Raw genomic sequence first — 22,918 nt, forward strand, 5'->3', positions numbered from 1 at the left:
GGAATTAATATCTCGAAACTGGTGTCATCCTGAGAATTATGTTCTAAGTGGACCCGGGTCGTCTTGCGAACTCCACTGCTACAATTTGTAAATTGTAATATGGGCCATCAGGTAGTTAGTCGAAAACTTAATTAGTAAATATTTGTTAATTAGTCAAATATGCATTTCAATTTTTGTGCAAGTAATGTCCGCCTCTTCGAGTAAATCAGCTCATTAACTACAATTGGGCTATCTGCCACAGGCAACCTTAAATAAATTTGGAAAGTGTTCGCTGAAACACCCTGTATATCTCTGAAACACAGTGTTAGCAGGTTTTAACCTTTTAGGGAGTTTTAGGCTCGTTGCATAACTCACACTCTAACGGGATCCCATTAAACTCCATCAGAACGGAGTTTTTATTCACACCCTCGTTGTTGGGAGTTTTTGCGGTACCTTGAGAGTTTTGTACAGCTCCTTTAAACGATATCGCTGCTGGCGTTCTTATGAGGAAAGGTGGGATTTTTTCAATACTGCTTTGAACACCGGGACTGTGGGAGGTTTTTATGAGGTACCCTGGGAGCTATTATGGGTGAGCTTGGGTATGTTATTTTGCTTCTTTTGGAAATTTATAGGAGAAGCGATGGAAGGTCTTGAGAACATATTTTCGGAGCGAAGTGGCTTCCCGAGGGAGTTTTTAAGGGTGCTTTTCGCGAAATTATTTTTGCTTCTTGTGGGAGTGCTTGGGTGTAAATATGGGAGCAATTGTTTCCATATTTTGAGAGCTTTGCTTAAGGGAGCTCTTATGTATAGCTTTGGGAATTCGTTTACTGCTTTTTATGGGTATATATGGGAGAATGTCCTGGAGTTCGTCGTCACACCTTTAGGGAGCTTTGTTTTACTTAGGACGTTTTAAACGAATGTTTTGGGAGTACTTTTTAGCGCCTTTTCAGAGCTTTTACAGGAAGCTCTCGGAGTTGATAAGGCTCCTTTTTAGGAATTTTGTGAGGCCGAAGGGGGTTTTTTGTGTGTATGTGTTTAGTAGAATGGGTCCTTTGAGGAGCTCCGAGATGTATGATAAAACAATAACGTGTCTGGAAATTTATTGTTGGAACGGGAACCGGACGTGAAGGTGGTGGCGTCACATGGAAAGTTCCGGTGGTCCGGTAGGCGTCAGGAGCGGGAGGAACATAAGGCAGAGAGACAACGTTAGCGTAAGTCAGTGGTCCAACAAGGGGCTGCGATGAGGGGCAGGTGGCAGTGCCTCAGCAACGTGCGTTTGAAGCACCTGACGAAGCAAAGGAGCCAAGGATGTCACCGGCTCAGGAGGGCTAGTCACCAGAAACAGTTGCCGCACCACTTCCTGGCGGATGAACTGTTTTATCTGCGGCATTAACGCTGGAAATGTCGGCAGCGTCGCGGCTGAAATACAAGGGAGCGAGATCCGCAGTTTCCTGCTGAGCAGCCGAACGTGTTGAGGCAGGCTGCTTACGCAGCTCGTCGTACTGCTGACAGAGCTGAATTACCTGGGCAACCGTCTGGGGACTCTTAGCGAAGAGCATCTGGAAGGCGTGGTCATCGATGTCTTTCATGACGTGCTTGATCTTGTCAGCTTCCTCCATGGATGAGTTGAGACGCCTGCAGAGTGAGAGCAGGTCTTCAATGTAGCTGGCAAAGTTCTCGTCGTTGCGTTGAGCCCGACCACGCAATCGCTGCTCAGCACGAAGGCGGTGAACGGTGGGACAGGCCGAAGACCTCAGTCAAAGTGCTCATGAAAGCGGACCAGGTAGTACAACTGAATTCATGATTTCTCAACCAGAGGTTCGCCACGCCCGCCAAATAAAAGCCTACATTAGTGAGCTTGTCGCGGTCGGCCCACTTATTATATGCGCATACACGGTCGTATTCGGCGAGCCAGTCCTCGACGTCGAGGTCGTCTACTCCCCTGAATATAGCAGGATCGCACTGCCGAATGACGCCAGGGCAGACAGTGGTCGTGGGTACGGGAGCAGCAGCATGAGACGGTCCGGGATCATTCATCTCAGGAGCTGGTGTTAGCGTCCGACTGCGGAGTTCCAGGATGTGGAAGAGAAACCCAGCGCCTCCACCAGATGCAATGGGGATGTTTGCCTAGCAGCACTCGACCTATGGTTTTCACGGTAGACCGAAACAAATCAAAGGGAACTATGGCAAAGCGGGCGAGCAAGCATTGCTTGTCCTCTTCTTCCTTCACCAGCACCGTGGCCCAGTGTCTTCAGTACAGATCATATTTGTCATTGCATAATCGCACATGTCCGGTGGCAAATACCTATCTACCTGAATTACCGTCAAAGTGGTTCATTGAAGAGCGGCACAGACGGATTGGCACATACGCAGTGCGTTAAGTCGGTCTCAAAAAGTTCATTAAACACCGATACATACAGAGTACCGCATGCCCAGTGACGCAGACCCAATGGCCCATAAAATACGTAGAACTGTGCACATAGGTGCGCAGTTCCACGTATTCAGTGACTCAAGTTGGGCCGGCTGTTCATTTCAAACCCTGTTCCCTTATCACAGCAGCCTGTGCGCTACCCATACCGTCATGGACTACCCAGTGACCGCGGTTTACGGAAAAACAGAGGCATAGATGATATCCACTTTATATATAGGCAGTCTACCCCCGGAGCGCGCATGAAGTACTCTTACAATGCTAATGTCGCTACAAGAAGCTTTTTTGAAATTTTTTGAGAGCACACGAAGAACATACCGCCTGCTGCTATTTCTATTGCCACTGTTAGTTACGTGTAACCTAAGGCTGTGCACACGGAGGCAAGATACTAGAGGTTATGAGCATCTCTTAAAATAGCAGGTGCTGAGCAGGCGCTCAGCACCTGCTCAGAAAGAAGACCACGGTCGTGCCATATATGCACAAAGTCGCCCACAACATAAAAAAAGTTGCCAACAGACATGGCGTCCCGGTGGTTTTTTCCGCTCCAAAAAAGCTATCTGGGTTATGCCCGAGGATCAATGGAGGACTTCGGGGAAGCGGTTGCGGAGTGAAGCATGCCGAACCGTACGTGAAGTGTGCCACGGGCGTTGTTTACCAAGTCCCGCTCAAATGTGGACGGGTATATGTGGGCCAAACAGGGCGCTGCGTGAATGAACGCGCGGGGGAGCATGCCTTGTCAATCAAAAAAAGAGAAGGAGCGCACTTGCCCGCTCATTGCATTGCATGCAAAGGTTGTGTGCCTATGTTCCATAGCATTAAGGTTTTAGGCAGGAGTAACGACAAAACTTCCCGAGAACTTTTAGAAGCCTTCTATATCAAGAAAAAAGGCGATACTTGCATAAGTGACACTTCTGTTACCCTGTATCGAGCGGAAAATAATTTTCTGCGCAGCTGCTGTTGAATTGAGGTGGGTGTGATTTGCAACCCTCCCCCTCCTTGTCCCTTCCCCCCTTCCTTTTTCGGGCACGTGTCAAAGCAGTCTACATAATGTGGCTTCTACACAAATAAAAAACCAGTTGAAAGTTTGCGCTCTATCCGTTCACGTCTTTTTCCTGTGTTTGTCCGTTTGTACGCGCAACGCTTCCCGATACAGCTATGCACCAACTCGCCCAGCAAGAAGTTCTTCTAAAGATTACATGCATTGCTATTTAATTTATAGTGACGGCTGCAACAGTTCATGTGATGAATTGGATAGATTAAAATCAAAGAAGGAGTTTGCAGGAGTTAGTGATGCAAAATAAACCAAAATAAATAAATATAGGCTACATTTGGCCATCCTTCAGATTGTCCGGGCGAAGAGCGTACGAGCGGTTCTCCGAAAGAAACCCGTGATGAAAGTAATACACTGCAGGTATTAAAATCAACAAAAATAAATTGCTGTTTTTAGGAGGGGCGGGGAGGAGCCGTCGCCCTGAATTTATTAAGGTAACCATGCCACATCCGTGATACATTTGAAGAACATGAATAGCCATTGTGTCCTATTCAGGCTGTTTGATTAGATAATAATTGCCGTCAGCATAATTGTACAATGAAGGCGTCAGACACGTTATTTTCGTTTGAGTTGTCTGGGCATGATTTCTCAGAAAATACTACCCATAACAGGCAAGGGCTAGATGCTCAGCAGATTCACATGTTTCGAATGATTGTCAGTTATTTCCAGGTAGTGCGAGACTAAATGCAACATAAGGGGATCCAAAACCAGGAAAGGAATTTTCAGATGCTCCAGAGCTACGCAAGAATCATAATAATCAATGTCTCTCGTATTTTTACAGCAAAAACCATTCATTTGCATTTATAACTAAAAAGAAATGTAGGTCCAATCCACGCTGTGAAGGTGGATTTTAGCGCAGCTGTTGAGATTCACCAAAGGAATTATGAAGAAAAGAAAAGCGGTAAAATTCAGTGTATGATATTTATTTTGTTGCACAACGACATTCACCACTGCTTTGTGGTCACTGTGCTATACGCTTATGTTTTCTGTTTTGATGCTTGAAACGTTCTTGGCCAAGGTCCGCACACCTCGAAAGCAGACACGGCTTGTCCGGGGAATGCACGAGCGAGAACGTCTAGGGCACTGCTTTTCTTTGCGGCGTTCTGTATGGCGGAGATGTGCGAAAGGCTTCACGGAACCACAGGCGATCACACACGCACAGGAGAATCCAAATTCCACGTCGAGGAACTTGCGCTTGAATTGAATTGCTAGACCGGTTTCCCTTTTATTATATTATTACGGGGCAGAAATTGTGAAGCGATGGTGTATTTACAGGTATTTACACAATTGCAGCAACGCTGGATACACAAGATGGCTGCTCGATCCAGCCGCGCGCTCTCCTATAGCTCAATCGTCTTCGTTGTTCATGGACACATCATGCCCCACTGCTCCGTAACATCACGCCCCGGTCGGAAAGCCGCCGTCTGGGCGGTAGCTTTTATAGGGGCGAAGTCGCGGGGAAATAAGGTTTCAGCCTAGAGACGTTGCCGCATTTCGATAGGGGCGAAATGCGAAAACACCGGTGTACTAAGGTTTAGGTGCATGTTAAAGAACCCCAGGTGGTCCAAATTTCCGGAATCCCCCACTACTGCGTGCCTCATAATCAGATCGTGGTTTTGGCACGTAAAACCCCATGATTTATTTTGATTTATTTTTTTTTTCATTTCAAGCTTACTTCAAGAATATTAGCGAGTCCTAAAGGGGTCGTTCGTCTCACGCGCCAGTTCGCAATACGAAATGTAGTGGCAAAATGTAGCAGTATTCAAATAAACTTATATCAGTCTCTCTTCTGCACACGGTTTGCGCAATGCCAGCCGTCACAATTATGTTTCTACTCTCCAGTGATTCTGCGTTTAAAATGGGCATTCCAGAAGTTTCGAAATGACTAATTTTTAGGAAGTCTGCGGACCATCGGCATATATCTGACGACCATCTGCTGAACATAAATCCGTCCTATTGATTTTCACTCATGTGAGTGCCGTCTGACGGTAACATAGCACTACACATGCACTGTCCTTGAAATTCAGCGGATATTACGGTAACACGCGGAAGGTATCAACAAACCGCACACCTCCACAACTCCGTCTTTTTCAACCTAAGCTTGAATTAAAGATGTCAAAAGAAGCCATTAAAAGGCTGAATTTTCTGGTGACAGCTTTCCTCACACTATACGAGAAGTTATTCACCCGCCGCTGTGGCGAAGTCACTTAAGGCGTCGAAATCCCGGCCGCGGCGGCCGCATTTTGATGGAGGCGAAATGCAAAAACGCCCGTGAGCTTGCGTTGTAGTGTAGGTTAAAGAACCCCAGGTGGTCAAAATTAATCAGGAGCCCTCCATTATGGCGTGCCTCATAATCGGAACTGGTTTTGGCAAGTAAAACACCAGAAAGAAGAAAGAAGAGAAGTTATTCCCTATCACTGCAGAAAGCCTTGAAGGCATACGCATTTTGTTCGCTTATGAGGCACATGGCGCGCTAAAAGCCAGCAGCGGGGTTGGGGGAACAACCTTTCCACGTTGGCTTCTTTTTTTTACCGTTTCTTTAAAATGAGGTGCTGATAAGGCAACATGCGTCATTCCCTGTTTTCTTTTTTTAAAGTGGCACCTGGTATTTATGAAAGGGTAAAAAAAAGCTACGTAACAATAAAGGAAACAGAGGATGACGCATGTTGCCTTAGGAGCTGATACATCAACGCGTATAACAATAGAGAGTTATAGCTCAGCGGGTTTTACCAGCTAGTGGGGATAGCGGGCCAGCGGGGACGCCACTGCGTATGTGCGGTACGCTGGTGCGGCCAGCGTGTTTACGGAGCGGGCCCTTCGCTCCGCTGGTTTCCTTTTCCCAGCGGAGCGCGCGCAGCGAACCAGCGTTCTTGCGAAATAAACATGGCGACCACCAGCGCGAACAGCCCCATGTCGTCGGCGTTGTATTCAAACCCGGCGCTGGCTCGCCTGCAGGCAAAAAGCCTCGGATGTGTTTCACCATTGGAGAGAACCTCTGTATACGGCAGAGGTTTCAGCAACGAGGCCGTTTGGCGACGATTTGAAGTGGATGACAGCGATCGGGAACCCGAAGCGAGCGCTTAGTCGCGAGTTGACGCTAACTCCAACCTTGTTCGACAGGTGGCGCAGCAAAGCACTCACGTCTGAAACATCATGGACAGGTAACGTGGCAATGCGGAAACAGGCAGTCATGTATCGACTACGCCTTAGTCTCAGAAATGGTCTACGAACAACTGGACCAAATGATAATAGACGAAAATGGAAAAAATAGCCTGGGAAGCGATCATAGACGTTTAGCATTAAAGTTTGGGAGAGATACCAGCGCAGAACATGAACCAATAGCCTCAGAGTTTTTAAAAATAAATGACGAGCAAATAACAGAGATAGCAAACAACATAGAGAAGAAAATTGAGGCTTTTCCTACAGCAGTCTGGGAATATAAAGAACTGGTGGAGGTTATGCAGCATGAAATAAGGCGGACACGGCAATACAATTGTTGGATTGGAAAGAGGAAACCACGTAAGTGGTGGAACAAGGAAATTAAACAAGCTATAGAAGAGCGTAAAGAGGCATCTAGGGTTCATCGAGAAGCCAAAAAGTTGGGATTACAAGAAGAAGAGGTGCTCCTTAGATGGAATACATACCGAGAAAAGAAAAGGGTCGCGAGTGAGCTCGTGCAAGAGAAAATTAAATGCGCAAGTGAACGTTGGGTGCATAACATTCACAAAAGAGACAAAGGCGCCCCAAAAAGATTCTGGAACCATATAAAAGCACTCGGAGCTCCAACTAGAAACTCGCAAACGGCTATAAGGGATGAAGACGGTAACATCTATGAAGGCGATGATGCGCTGCGGTACATCACAGACGTTATCAGGCATAACTTCGGTACGAGAAAAAGCGTAGTTCAGACAACAGATCCAGCAACAACAGAGAGGCCTGAGAGATCAAAATTCAGCATAGAAAGCTTTTATTGGAAAAAGGCAGCAGAAAATGTCCCTAACAACACGGCAGCAGGACCCGATGAAATCCCAATACAGCTAATCAAAAACCTCGGTCCAAAAAGCAAGGCACTGCTGACTAATGCCATAGAGCAAGTGATTAGAACAAAGAATATTCCCGTTGGATGGCGTGAAAGCAAGATGAATCTTATCTACAAAGGCAAAGGAGATAAGGATAAGACGAGCTCGTACAGGCCAGTTACAGTAACGTCGGTGATATATAGAATGGCAATGCAAGCCATAAAATTAGAACTGTCGAAGTGGGTGGAGGAAAACGGTGTATTGGGGGAACTACAGAATGGGTTCAGGCCAGGCAGACGCTTAGAAGACAATATGTTTGTACTAACTCAGTGCATAGAGATTTCAGTAGCTCAGAAAAGACCTTTATGGATAGCATTTCTAGATATTAAAGGAGCTTATGACAACGTAGACAGGGAATTGTTGTGGGATATTCTTCAATACGAAGGCATAGCTGACGATTTCGTGGAGCTGCTGAGGGAGATATATCGAGACAACCAAGTACAAGTGGCATGGGAAGGCCGAAAAGGAAATGAAATGGTGGGAATTCACCAAGGATTGAAGCAAGGATGCCCTCTGTCACCATTGTTGTTCACGCTTTACGTCAAGGGCATAGAAAGACGACTGGAAAACAGCGAATTAGGTTTTGATTTATCCTACATGCGTAATGGACAAATGGTGCAACAGAAGATCCCTGGACTGATGTACGCTGACGACATTGTGCTACTAGCGGACAATAAAAAAGATTTACAGATACTTGCGAATATCTGTGGGAACGCAGCGACAAATCTAGGCCTTAAGTTTAGCACAGAGAAATCAGGGATTATGATCTTTAATGAGCACACGAGTAACTTCGTGGTGTCAATTCAACAGCAAGTAATACCCATAGTGAAGCAATATAAGTACCTCGGCGTACACATAAACGAAGGAAAGAATTACTCAAGCAATCACCAAGATAATCTGAAAATAAAGGGGAAGCGGAATGCAGCATTAATGAAACACAGAGCACTGTGGGGCCACAATAAGTATGAGGTGGTGCGTGGAATCTGGAAAGGAGTAATGGTGCCAGCGCTAACATTCGCAAATGCCATTATATGCTTAAAATCGGATATATTGGCGGGTTTGGAAGTTAACCAAAGATCAGTAGGCCGGTTGGCTTTGGGAGCACACGGTAATACGACAAATGAGGCAGTGCATGGAGACATGGGTTGGGCCTCTTTTGAAGTCAGAGAAGCACAAAGCAAAATTAGTTTTGAAGAAAGGCTCAGGAACATGGATGAAAATAAATGGGCGGCTAAAGTGCACAAGTATCTCTACATGAAAAGCGTGGACACAGAATGGAGGAAGAGGTCAAGGAAGTTGGCAACCAAGTACAGGATAATCGAAACTGTAAATAGACAACCAGGGGTCATCAGAAAGAAAGTGAGAGAAATAGAGACCGTGAATTGGATGCAAAGAATGGAAACGAAAAGGACAATGGAGATTTACAAGAATGAGAAGAAAGAAATTAGAAGAGAAAATCTGTACGATAACACAAAGGGCAGTGCCTTGCTATTTGAGGCTCGAGCCGGTTGCCTAAGGACGAAAACATATCGGAACAAATATTCGGAATTAGATGAGACATGTGTATGCTGCAGTAAAGATCCAGAGACCACTCAGCACATCCTAATGGAATGCGACGGGATCCACCCAGCGAGAACCGTAGGTAACGTGCAACTCCCAGAAGCGCTTGGGTTTAAAGTGGAAGGAAACATAAACAGATCAGCCGTAGAGATCAGCAAGAGACGATTAGAGTACTGGTGGAAAAAAAGTAGGGAAAAGATGGATGCGACCTGATCTCTTAAAATCATAGGCAGCGGTACAAGGTAAATTTTTGAAAAAAAAAATAATGATAGGTATACAAAAATGCAAGATAAAGAACATGTATAGTATACCTGATTAAATCAAGCAGGCTAGGTGACTATTTGTCGCCGCCCCGTTCCAAAGGGGATGCCAATAAATCATCATCATCATCATCGTCTAGGGGGCCAGGATGCCAGCGCCACCGTTCAGGGTGGAGACAACCCCGCTGGCGCCGCCATATTGAATCACACGAGCTCAGACTCAGCTACGCTTGCGTTCATAAAAAGTGTTACTCGCGGCGCACTTCCAAGTGCTTTGCCTTGATGATGATTTTTTTATCGGTATCGCATCTGCACATCTTTATAACCAATAGCCGTTACCTCGTCGAAGGTCGAAGACGTAAATGTATGGCGCCGGGAACATGCCCCAAGTTGCCTAATTCAATCACATTTAATATGCCGTGTGTAGGTTTGAAATACGCACTATTTTTTTTGGCACTTCGATGTTTGGTACATAAGGTTTGATACCCCCTGTGTGTGGAACGTTTTCTTTTTCGCTGTTGTATTTTGGTTTACACGTCACGCCTCCTTTACCGTAGCCAGCCACTCGCGCACGGCGGTTAGTTTCCCTTGCGTTGCGCGTGCTCTTCCCGTTCGTTGCAATTATTTGACTATATCTACGCGCAATCTTGCTTTTCTTGCCCACAAAACTGTGTGCTGGCAGGATTAAGCTGGTGTAAAAATAACTGCGATGTGAAAATAAGGTTTAGTTAGTGCTGTAGAGAAAAATGTAACGTAATTTGTCTGTGTCAATCTTGCGTAGTACACACAAGAAACCAAAAGATGCACAAAATACATTTACTTAGTAATGTCTAGTACAAAAAAATTAAATTATGGGGTTTTACGTGCCAAAACCAGTTCTGATTATGAGGCACAGTCAATAATGAAAGAGATATGTACAGTCAACCACAAAAGTTTGCGGACCACGCGAGCGCGTGGCCAAGAGCCTCTTCGCGACACTTCCGCTACGTCACCAGCGATCGACAGCAGCGCTACGTTGAAGACGCATCCCTCCTTAAATCTATGGACTGTCTATTTTCGCACTGTGCGCAAATATTTTCTACCTATCTCTTTCAACGTGACGCGCTCTTTGTTAGCCAGGGCTACTTGCTTATATTTTGAGAGCAGAATATCAGTACAAGTAATCAGACAGCGTATTCTTCGGCTGTTATCAGTTCTATTTTCGCGTAGCCACGCTGTTTTTTTTTTTCGTGAGTGCGTGAGTGAGCGGTGAGGCAGCCATGGGACACAGATGCTTAGTCAGTAGGCAGAATTTTTCCGTTCCTCCCCCATCGCTAAGTGACAGTAGCGGCCGGGATTTGATCGCCTGCGCCCAGGTTTTGCTGCGCAAAGCCCGAACCACCGCGCTGCTATAGTGGTTACATTTAGAAAAATAAGAAATAATCGGGTGCGATGACTCTCTTTATAACCCTTTGCGACACGGCGTCCTCGTTGGGGGACTCGAACTTCGGAGGCGCGTCCCACGCCACGTGTTTCTTCAAATGACCTAAAACTCAGTGTGCACATTCGTGTCCGCTTCCTGATGGGACAACTAGCGGTCAGTTAACTTCATTGTCCTGCGTATTGCTGCAGATGATCACTTTGCTGGAGACACTACCATGTTAGACAATCGTTCGACGTGCCGCGTTCCAAGACCAACGTCAAGAGTATTTTTTTTCTCCGGTCGACACGAATACAACCGAAAAAGCAAGTGTGCATGCGTTTCGGGCCTAATAGTTGATTCTTTTTATGCAAGCATTGAAGCTGACGGATTTCAGAATAATTAGATAATGAGTTATACGCTAATTAATTTTTTTACTGAAGCTCGCACAAAACAGCACATTGCTTCGTCTTCTTTCTTGGAATGTAATAGTGAGCGTCTTGAAATGATGCCATGCGCATTTGACGCATTTGCAGACAGTGCATCATAATTCGTGTCTGAAGGGGATGAATTTATTCACAAGACATTTACAGAAGTGTCACGAAACATAGGTCTCTCAATGATCTAGTAGGAAGTGAAATGTCCGCCGTTTTCTAGCACCTTATTGATGCGTGTGGGCATCGACTCGTACAAAGATTCAGTAATCTCCGGTCGACCGCGCAGGCTTTCCCATTCTTGTGCGATCGCTTGCCACAGCGTATCGGCCGTGCGGCCGCGGTTGGCTCGTGTGGACAGCCGTTTCTTCAACATGCCCCAGACATTTTCTATGGGATTCAAGTCGGCGCCACATGGAGGCCACTCAAGCTGGCAAACAGCATGTTCTTCTAGCAATGACTGGACGATACGTGCTTTATGGATCGGGCTGCGGTCGTGTTGAAAAAAATAGCAGCCGTCGCTGAAGGGACCGTCCAGCGCATACGGAACGAGGTGTCTAGTGATGACGTCGCAGTACCGTGACGCAGTGAAGGGCCCTTCCAGACGCACAAGGGGACCAAGGCCATCTTTGCTGATTGCTCCCCACACGCTCACGGAACACCGTCCACTGGATTGAACACTCTGTGTGTAATTAGGCAGATATCTGCAAGAAATAGCATACAATTGGGTTCCAGCGGCGCGTCTAAAAATGTTGTGATTCCTCTTGCGTATGAACTTTATAATGCTGTTATAGAGTTGCAATAGAAAACGTGCAAACATCATTAGATAGTACTGAAAGACCCACTGGCAGCTTTTAATTAGCTTCAGAGTAAGTAGTACTATGAAACAATCGTTAATGTTTTCAACATAATACCACTACAGAAAAATCTCGTAATGTCCAAAAGCTCATTTTACGTGAAACATGTGATGCAGAATTAGCTTCGTGAATTAACTGCCAATACACTGTAAACACACCTGCAGTTTAGTGGACGCCAAACCCGCTTCCGTTGGTCCCAGCGCGTGGAAAAAGTTGACTCGTCGCTAAAGATGGCATCGCCCCATTTCTCTGTTGTCCAATCTTTCATTGCTGTAGCGAACATGAGTCGTTCTTGTAGCTGGCTGTCTGAGAGGCAGGGCTTCTGTGCTGCTACGAAAGACTGCAGGCCAAGCTCCCTCAGCCTTCTTCTTACAGTCTCAGACGATACCGTGAGCGAGAGCGCTTCTCGGATATCCTCTGCACTTTGAAAAGGATCAGCCACGATGGCGGCCGTAATCAGGCGGTCCTCTTCATCAGTCGTGGCCCTTGGACGCCCACTGCGCTCCATATCTGTGAATCTGTCATCGTCGCGGAAAGCTTGAATAATCCTATTCACGGCAGTCCGGCTCCTGTTGGTTCGGCGGCAGATTTCGCGCTGAGGTATTCCCTCTATAAATAAACGCACAATGTGCCTTCTTTCGTCAAGTGGAACACGCAGCGGCATCTTTCCAAATAGGCAATCACCACGTGGCCTGAAGCAAGTCTACTACGTTTTCAGCGACTGATGCGAAGATGCGCCTATGTGTGAAAGAAAATTTTCTATGCATCCGCTTTTTCTTTATTTTTGATGACAGTGAAACACCTCCCTACCCTTTCTCTCAAGACGCAGAAGCAGCAACACTCATTGGACCAAGATGCTGCCAACCAAAGTGCGCCAGTAAACGTCGCGTAAAATAATCGTCGCAGCGCTTCGTGAAACTTATCTACCCACTGGCACACCAGTCGACAAAGGTTGCAGTGATTGCTCCGATACTGCTATCAAGCCAGATATGTGGCGGTCTTATCGCAGACAGCGCTCTGCGTCAACACAACGAACTAACAATGTCATGCACGGGAATAAAAAATTAACAGGCAGGCGAGTACCAAGAGGGCTCATATCCGGGAGAGCGCCCCTGTCGCCGCTAGGTGGCGTACCGCTAGGTGGCGCGGATAGGCAGTCTGGCACGCGCTCGCGTGGTCCGCAAACTTTTGTGGTTGACTGTACATGAAAAATTATATGTACTGTGTGGCGCCTGAAGGTTACGTTGAAAGACGAGAGAAAAAAAATTCGCAAGGTAGGCTCGACACACACAATTCGGGATAGGGAGAGCTTTTTTTTTATTCATTCATTACATGGGGGGGGGGGGGGGGGTAGATCAACCTTATTACGCACAATATAAATCGAAAACAAGAGTACAAATAAGAAAACGCAACCGCGGGTAATATTAATCACGATATCCAGCCAGAATACATCAGCTACCATCGCATATGTCGCATCAGCCAAACACATCGATGGCGAGTAAAGAACATTTTATAAATAACCATTAGAACACTGATAACTACATTGAAAAAATAAACAACACTCCATACATATCGCGTACAAAAACCGTAAATGAAACTAAGACAGTCAAATACAGATTAGCAATGTTTTTCACTTCGAAAATATAGTCCATGATGATGGAGGGCTGTTGACTAACAGACGGCGCCCATCCTGTCGATTTCCCTCGTACTGGTCCTCTTCAAAGTGTCTCTAAGTACAAGTAAAACAGCAAAAGGGATTATTGATATGAAAAGTTGCCTTGTAAATACAGAGCACCCATTACAGTGCTTAAAAATAAATGTTCGCAGAAGTAATGCTGTATTACCTCGCTTCACACGTTTCGAAGAAATGCACAGGCTACAACAGACACCGTGCCAGCAGAAAGCGCCGAGACATTTTGGTCTCATGATGCCCCTTAACTCTACTACACCTGGGCATACCATGCACAGGCATTTAAAGACCGTCACAGTACCCACTACGATCGGGAATGAGCACGAATGACCATCGGCTTACGAGCACCACGCTACAAATATATTCGTCTAAAAAATCAGCTATATAACGTAACAACCTGAGATCCGCAAGATATCTGCTGAGAAATCAGAGAAAATCACAATCACAAGGTTCGCTTGCCACGTACACAACAGCCGCTCTCCCCAGAAGAAGCACTGCGTTCTTGAGTCGCAAATAACCAGTACTGAAAAAAGAAACTGAGAAAAAAAAGAAACAAGAGAGACACGACGTGTGCTTCCCGTGAAAAAGTAAAATAGGTGGTTTACATGACGATTTGTAGCTAATGTAAGACTATTTCGCGGCGAAGCATTTCCTTCAGTCCTTAAAATAAGGGTACTACTCGCATAGACTGCGCCGATCAAAACGGCAAAAACCTATGCGACGCGCGCTCGCAAACCATAGGCTACTCAGACAGCATCGGTGCAGTGCTTAGTTCGTGAGCGAACGTAGGTACGTGAGCGAGGATCAGAGAATACTTTCTTATTTAAATGAAAAACACGGTGCGATAGTCTAAACTTTCTTGACACTTACCTCGCAAATGTAGGATCTATCTGTTGCTTGTGTTTCCCATCTCTTCCTTCGCTCTGAGTCCCGGGGGAAGCGTAAACAACGAAGCCCTTTACGCGTCGATCCGGTGCACTTGGGAACACAACAGCCTGTCATGTCGACTCGATGCACTTGACAAGCTTGTCATTCATGCGGCTGAACACTGTCCAGCAAGTAGAAGCGTCAGCGAAGCATCCGCGCGTATTGTGTCTCGAACTAAGCACCGCCACCAAGCAATCGCAACCGCTCGCTGTGATTCAAGATAGCGTCGCAGCGAGAAAGCGGCGGCGCGGGGGCGCTCAAAGGATGGCACCACCCTGAACGGCGGCGCTGGCATCGAGGCACCCTACTCAGTTCAACCGAGCGAGGGATAGCTGAGCTAAAACTCTTCCTCTCGCGCTGCGCTTCGCTGCCCTCTCCGCTCGCCCGCTCGTCCCGCTGGCCCGTAAACCGGCTGAGCTATAACTCTCAATAAGTACCGAAAAAAATAAATTATGGGGTTTTACATGCCAACACCACGATCTGATTATCAGGCATGCCGTAGTGGGGGACTCCGGAAATTTGGAACACCTGGGGTTCTTTAACGTGCACCTAAATCTAAGTACACGGGTGTTTTCGCTATAAACACGCGAGGAAAGATATGATCACCAAATGTCCGCAGGTGAACGATGCTCGAGGTGCAAGTTTTTATCAATACTGAGCCGGGGTTATTGCGGTTGCTGTCAGCGACCGAGTGTGGGCGTCTTGTCTTCGTTTACTGCGTTGCTTTCTTAATGCTATTTCTTGAGTTTGCTCCCTTTGGCATTTCTCGCAACCAAGGTGCATGCCTCAGGCACTTTCTTTCCTAATTTCATCGTAGCTTCAAATACCACGGTAATGGACAGCGATATTATGCGCAAGATAGCGCCATCGATACAAAACACTACCAGCAGCCGTAAATAAGAAAATTTGGTTTGAACTTCGCGGATGCCTCTTAAGGATGCATGTGAGAGCAGCATGCGCATAAGTACATATGGGCATGCTGCCTCTGAAACTGTGATGCGGTCAAGGCGTCCGCCGGGCTTGCTAGTAATCAGTAACACAGATTAAATGTAGATTTGCTATAATTCGTATGCGCCTGCGCTTGTGTGCGTGTGTTGCAGAAGAGTTGCGATCTGGGTCAGTTGATACATATTATTGAGGATTAAACCAATCGAACGACGAAGAACATAGACGACGTGGCACACACAACGACTGTACTTGGAACTGTTGTTAGTCAAGTCGTTGTCTCTTCTCTGTTCTACGTCTTTTGACTGGTTTAATGCTCAAGAACATATATGCGTGTGTGCGTGCGCGCGCGTGCGCGTGTGTGCGTGCGTGCGTGCGTGTTTGCGTGCGTGCGTGCTTGTCTCGACTCTTTATCTACTCACACAAAGCTTTGCTGTATATAAATTTCAACTGGTTGGATCTGCTGCATATTGCTTTTATACCGTCAATATATGCTGAACCTCCGAGCTGGCATCCTCATGCTTTCCGGCGATAATCAAGTATGTAGCTTGTCTCTAATTATCGTGAACTAGAAACATATATTTTTATATTTCTTGCGCATACATCAAGCTTTTCTCAATATTTATGGGCATATATACTAGACTCCTGGTGGTACGATCACGCCTGATACAAATTTTTCAACGTCCCAGCCCAATTTTATTGGCCTATAAGGTGCCGAATTTCGAATGTTGCGAACCGCTTTTTCCACCGCAGCGGATGATACGAACAATCCAGCCACCATGTGATTCTGGACGGACCCCACGAGGAGCGCACCAGCAGTTCCCGACACTGGTTGTTGTCAGGACGACCTACGTCACTCCAACCCGCGCAGCTGACGCTGCAGCTCAACGCTGCAGGCGCTTCTGAACGCCTGACGTGGCACCAAGACATGGCGCTGCGGGAACAGGAGGCCGAGGCGACAACGTCGGCAGAACCCTGCAGTTGAGAAGCGCGAAGCGGGCGCACACATCGTGCCCTCCGTTAGCAGGCCGCAGAACGGCAACGCGAGCTCAACACAAGGCGACATCGCCGATATGCCACTGTAGTTTTAACTGATGTTGCCCGCAGTTATCGAGTTTTCCCTCCTTATGTCTCTTAGTCTTGTCTCTGTCGAAAACACCCCGAGCGCCGCTGGCGCGTTTTCAACGCGCTGGATTGCTCGCGGGAAAACCGCCCTCCTCCACAAGAGAGGAGACCGGTTGTCGCATGACGTGTGTTATTGCGATAGCAATTATATGGACACTCTAGGCGAGTTTCCGCCGTCGTCATCGCCGATGCCGTCGCAGTGAGGTTCCGTACAAAGTCCACTGGCAATAAAATCGTCGCCGTTCGCTGTATGTGCGAGTGAAAGCATGCGATGGTGAGCCCGCAATCGCCGCTCGCCCATACAATGGTGGGAAGCGGAAAGGAAGCGCGCAATTCAGGATTGCCAGACGGCCCCAACAAAAAATAGCCAAATGATCGCAAACTTTAGCCCGAAAATAGCCAGACCAAAATTTTTCATAAGCAAAAAGTAGCCAAAAACTGAGCCAAAACATTTGATGATGTATGCACGTGTGTTATAGATGGTGTGCAAATCTCACTGCCTATTTCCGGCTCCAAAATTACTTGCACCGCATGCAACCAGCTCAACACTGGCCTCAAGATCTGCGCAAATGTGATGATGACTTAACTGCGTCTCCTTTGAAACCGGGCAGTGACAAATAGTCACCTTGCCTGCTTGATTTAGTCAGGTATGCTATATATAAAGAATTCTAGTGAGAGCTGCCACTCAGAGACGCGCGCAGCGCCCCGCATGAGGCAGACGCGCTCACATCGTTCTTGGAATACCTATGCCTTTCAGCTAACTTTTCTTCAAAACGCCGGATTGACCGACACCATTCGATCCATGAATGCAAGTGGAACCTGTGGATACCAAATTTCTGGACCAGGGACCGTTTTTCATCCCACCACGGACCTCAGAAGTTACCAACCTCGTGAGCGCCACGCTAAGCCTGCCGGAGCGTAGGTGGTAGCGGCAGCGCCCGGCGGAACGCCGAGGAACGCGGCCCTAATGGCGGCGCAAACACCTGCGTCTGGCGCAGAGGACGCGAAGAATCCCCCAGATCGGAGCCGCGGAGGCCACGAAGAAGACACCGAAGGCATGGATTGCCGAGACACCGAACCCCAAGCATCCAAGCCCATAACCATACGACCAAGCAGCAGCTACAGCGGCGGCGGTCCGACGAGAACACTAAACGCTGGAGAAGAGGACTGGCAAACGGTACTCACCCTGCGACAGCGTAAAGCGCAAGCAAAGGAACGCCAACAACAAGCATCGAGAAACGGACCCTGCTCCGAAATTGCTCAAGCCCAGAACGCCTCCTGGAATAACCGACGACGGCCAAAATCCCGCAAGCTTTCACCACTGCCACGCGACGATTTCAAGGTCGTCATAAGACCCCACCAAGGACTTCCAATCCAATCCCTCACCAGCCCGTTGCTCGCCGAAGCGGTCATCGAAGCATGCAACGGCCACGTACAAGGTCAGCACTTCATGCTCCGTATTAAACCGGGCTCAGATATTTTTATGGTATCGACCCGTTTGCAAGAAGTGGCGGAACGAGTACGCAAACTTACCTCCATCGTCATCAACGGCAGGCCGCATGCAGTGAACGCGTACGTGGCCACCGGAGACGAGGCTGTGCGCGGCGTAGTGCATGGCATACCGCCCCATCTGACACCCTCAAGGTCAACTTACGTATCCGATCCCAAGGTGTGGAAATAATTCAAGCCCGCATGCTCGTAGACTCAAAGACTGCAGTGATCACATTTTACGGTACGTTTGTACCCTGCTACGTCTACTACCAAGGAGGAGAGCTAGCGTGCTACCCTTACAAAAAAATACGGTGCAAGTATGCAAACTGTGCAAACAAGTGGGACACCGCACAGACGTGTGCCCACATCCAGAACTCCAAGTGTGCTGCACGTGTGGCACATCGGACCCCACGGAAGGGCACCAATGCACCCCACGCTGTGCCATGTGCGGGGAGCCACACCTCACAGGAGACCGTAGCTGCAAAAAAAAGACTGAAGCCAAACCGTCGCCTGCAGCACACCAACGCATCTCGGCGCAACAAACCATCCTCGAAAACTGTACCACATACCAGTAGCAAGCTGCAACATAAACATCCATCCCGATGGTTCAGCTCGGAAGAGAAAGAAGCAGCCTACAGAGACCAAGAATTCCCGAGACTCGGACACGGATCTGGCAGCCACACTCCGCGAGCGAGACACCAATCAAGATCCAGCTCAAGATCTCGATCGGGATCCAGACATCGCAGCACGAGCCGCCATGAAACTTTCTCTTTCTCAAAACCCACAAATCTCTCCTAAACACGCTCTACAAAGTCCAGGGCTGCCCTACAGAAAGGCCAGCAACAAACTAACCCACAGGTAAGCTGGGCGCAAGTTGCGTCATCCACTGCCAAAGCCATTACTGAAAGTCCCGAATACCAACGCATTCTTGCCGAAAACAAACTCCTTAAAGATAGCTTAGCCGAAATCAAACAAGAGCTGGCCGCACTCCGCTCCACCCAAACTCAATCCATACCCAAAAATACGGAACCGGTAATAGCTAAGGAATCTGCGAAGCCAAAACCCATCAATCAGGACACGCTGTCCAATCAGATCGCAATTTTAGCGCAGCAAATGCAGAATTTCTAACAACAAATGTGCACCGAGCTACAAAAATTAAAAACCTATGTAGATGAATCCGTCAACAGCGTACGCGGCGCCATGCGCAAGCGAGCATATGTTAGCCCGGGAGCCCCAACGCGGCGCCTGAAGGCTATAGAGACGACGGACAGCGAAGGTACTAATCATGGCTAATCGACGTCCAAATTCAAACGAATCCCTGGAAATTTGGCAATGGAATTGTCGCACTCTCCACAATAAGATAGCCGCATTATCCCACTTCATGCAAACGGCGCCAATCCAGCCAGACATAATATGTATTCAGGAACTAGGAAATAAAATACACACCCTACTGGGCTATGTTTACCAGATCCACCCCGACCACCCAAGAATCGCAACGCTGGTTCGAAAGGACATCGCAGTGAGTGTAAGCTACATGTCCCAAACAAATATTCAGCACCAAATTCTAACAATCTGGCCCTGTAAACGCAGCAAATCCAAAACCATCATAATCAACATCTATAGCCCCCCAAGGGAACGATCCGCCAATTTCAAAGATCTGTTTTGGCATGCAAAATCCCTAGCACGAAATCAGGATAAAGTATTAATACTTGGGGGCTTCAACTCGCCACACACAGACTGGGGGTATCCGAGGGACTCTCCTAAAGGTCGCAGCCTCGTGGAGGCGATGGAGGACCACGATATGAGGCTAGTCACCATCCTGGACTCTCCTACGCGAACAGGAAATAGCGTCACGAGAGATACTTTTCCAGACCTAACGTTTGCAAATACTTTAGACCGAATCAGCTGCACTAACCTCGAGGAAAACCTAGGTAGCGACCACAGCATCATAAGCATTTCGGTAAACTCGCCCAAGATTAGACGACCACGAGGCCAAGCAACGATCACTGACTGGAAAGCGTATCGGCAGAATCAACCAAACACTCAGCTAAACAATGCGGCGACCTGGGCAGAACAAATACGGACGGCCTATAGACGGACCACCAGGAAGGTGGCGCTAACAGACGACGTCCCGGCAGTAGACTCACATCTACTGCATCTCTGGGAAGCCAAGCGTAGCCTCATAAAACGATGGACATGACAGAGGCATAATCGAAACAGAATAGCGAAACTGTCCCAAGAGGCGAATGAATACGCCCAATATTTGGATGATGACAATTGGATACAATTGTGTGCGTCCATGCAGGGCACCCTGCACACAAAAAAACGTGGGCCATATTCCGCAGTATGATGGACCCATCAGGCACTAAAACAGCCACCTCCAGAACGCTAAGACAAATAGCTAGCGAATTCGAAGGTACGGATGAGGAACTTTTGCGGAAACTTAGAGAAACCTATATAGGAAACCCTCCCGAAAAGCAGCACTACCCTGCCTACGACGGCGCAGCTACCGATGAGTTCGATGCCCCAATAACAGTAGCGGAGGTACATGCAGCAGTGCAATCCCTAAAGAAAAACACAGCCCCAGGCAGTGATCAAATCACTAATGTTATGATAAGAAATCTTAGTCACGAAACCCTTCATCAAATCAGAGACTTCTTTAACACAGAGGTTTGGGACACCGGCTTGGTGCCGAGAGAGTGGAAAGAGGCTAAAATAATCCTCATACCCAAACGCGCGAAGGCCAAAAACTTTCAGAACCTACAGCAATCTCCCTCACATCCTGCCTAGGGAAACTATTTGAGAAAGTCGTGCTAACGCGCTTAACCGCTCACATAGAAAGCAACCAACTCTTCCCAACTTCAATGTTTGGATTTCGGCCCCATCTATCCGCCCAAGACATTTTCCTCATGCTAAAAGACGAAGTCCTAAACCCTTCAGCCGGCAGATCCGATAGAATAGTGGTAGCGCTAGACCTTGAGAAAGCGTTCGATACCATATCGCACCAGCTCATACTGGAAGAGCTGAAAGAATTAGCTTGTGGCTCCAAAACATACGCCTACATACGCTCTTTTCTGCAAGATCGCACGGCCACCATAGGTGTCGACTCACTCGGATCGGAAGAAATGCAGGTACCAGGCAGAGGCACACCGCAGGGTTCCATCTTGTCACCACTGCTATTTAACATCGGAATGCGCAGACTCGCTCTGTCCCTGGAGACAATACCAGATCTAGGTCACGCACTGTACGCGGACGATATTACCTTATGGGCCTCGACAGGCTCAAGTGGGCATAAGGAAAACACCCTACAGGAGGCAATAAACGAAGTAGAATCCTTCACAGACATGGCGGACATGTGCTGGGCACCGGAGAAATCGGAATTTATTCGAATTAAAGCAAAATACACGCGCACAGAACCAGAGATCCGGCTAACACTCCAAGGCCAACCAGTACGGCAAGTGCAAAAACTGCGAATTCTGGGCCTCTGGTTACAAAGTAACAGCAGAGTAGATCACACCCTACTCTTGCTTAAATCTACAGTACAACAGGTGGCCCGAGTGATACACAGGGTAACTTTCCACAGGAAGGGCTTTAAAGAAGACGAAACAATCAGATTGATACAAGCTTTCATAATCAGCAGGGTGACGTACAGCCTACCTTACCAGCACCCTACAAACACTGAAATTCGAGCCATCAACATTCTGATACGCACGGCGTACAAAACCGCCCTGGGGCTATATACCTAAAAATACCGCCACAGATAGACTGGAGGCCCTAGGGTTGCACAACACGCACGAAGAGCATGCATCCGCGGTAATAATATCTCAAAGGGAAAGGCTCAATATCACCGCAACAGGCAGGGCCCTGCTCGAGCGCTTAGGGTATCCCCTACGACCCCAGTACCTAACGAGGAAACCACCCCAATGCCCCGAGAAATACGGAATCGAATAATAGTTTCTCCAATACCAAAAACATGAATCCTAAATATCATCAACCTAGAAGGCAGGCAAGGGCTAAGAATCTACAAAAGCGCTTCGGCTCGCATCCCGGAACGATCTACATGGACGTAGCTAAAATACAAAATAACAGATACTGTCTAGCGGCTGTAAGCCAACAATCGACCGTAGCAGCCTCTACCAAAGCAAACTCATCCAGTACGGCGGAGGCGGTAGCAATCGCCCTAGCCATTAAGGATAAAGACCGGAGAGGAGAGTCAGCCTCGGTACTCACAGACTCCCAAGTAGCCTGCCGCCTCTATTTAACTGGAAAAATCCCCAAGGCGGCCTTAAACATTTTGGGACATGGCTTACAAGAATATCATACCATTGTGTGGTGCCCAGCACACACGGGACTGGAGGGAAACGAAAGGGCGGATCGGCTAGCTCGCGTATTTCACATCCGAGTGCCGACGAGTCCTATCGACGAACCTCTAACAAGCTCACGTGACATCTTGGAAAACCAGCGACATGACCGCCAACAATTTAGCAATCCGCACCCGGACCTTACCGGGGAACAGGCTCGTGACTGGCGCCGACTACAAACGAACACGTACACAAATCTATACCGACAACACCATATAAGTCCCACACAATACGCGGGCATCTGTCCATGGTGCGGAGAGCGGCCCACTCTTGCCCACATTACGTGGGAGTGCAATTCGCGGCCCCTAAATATAAATTCCCCCAAATTAGGG

This window comes from Dermacentor silvarum, chromosome 8 (assembly GCF_013339745.2).
Source record: "Dermacentor silvarum isolate Dsil-2018 chromosome 8, BIME_Dsil_1.4, whole genome shotgun sequence".
Lineage (NCBI taxonomy): Eukaryota > Metazoa > Arthropoda > Arachnida > Ixodida > Ixodidae > Dermacentor > Dermacentor silvarum.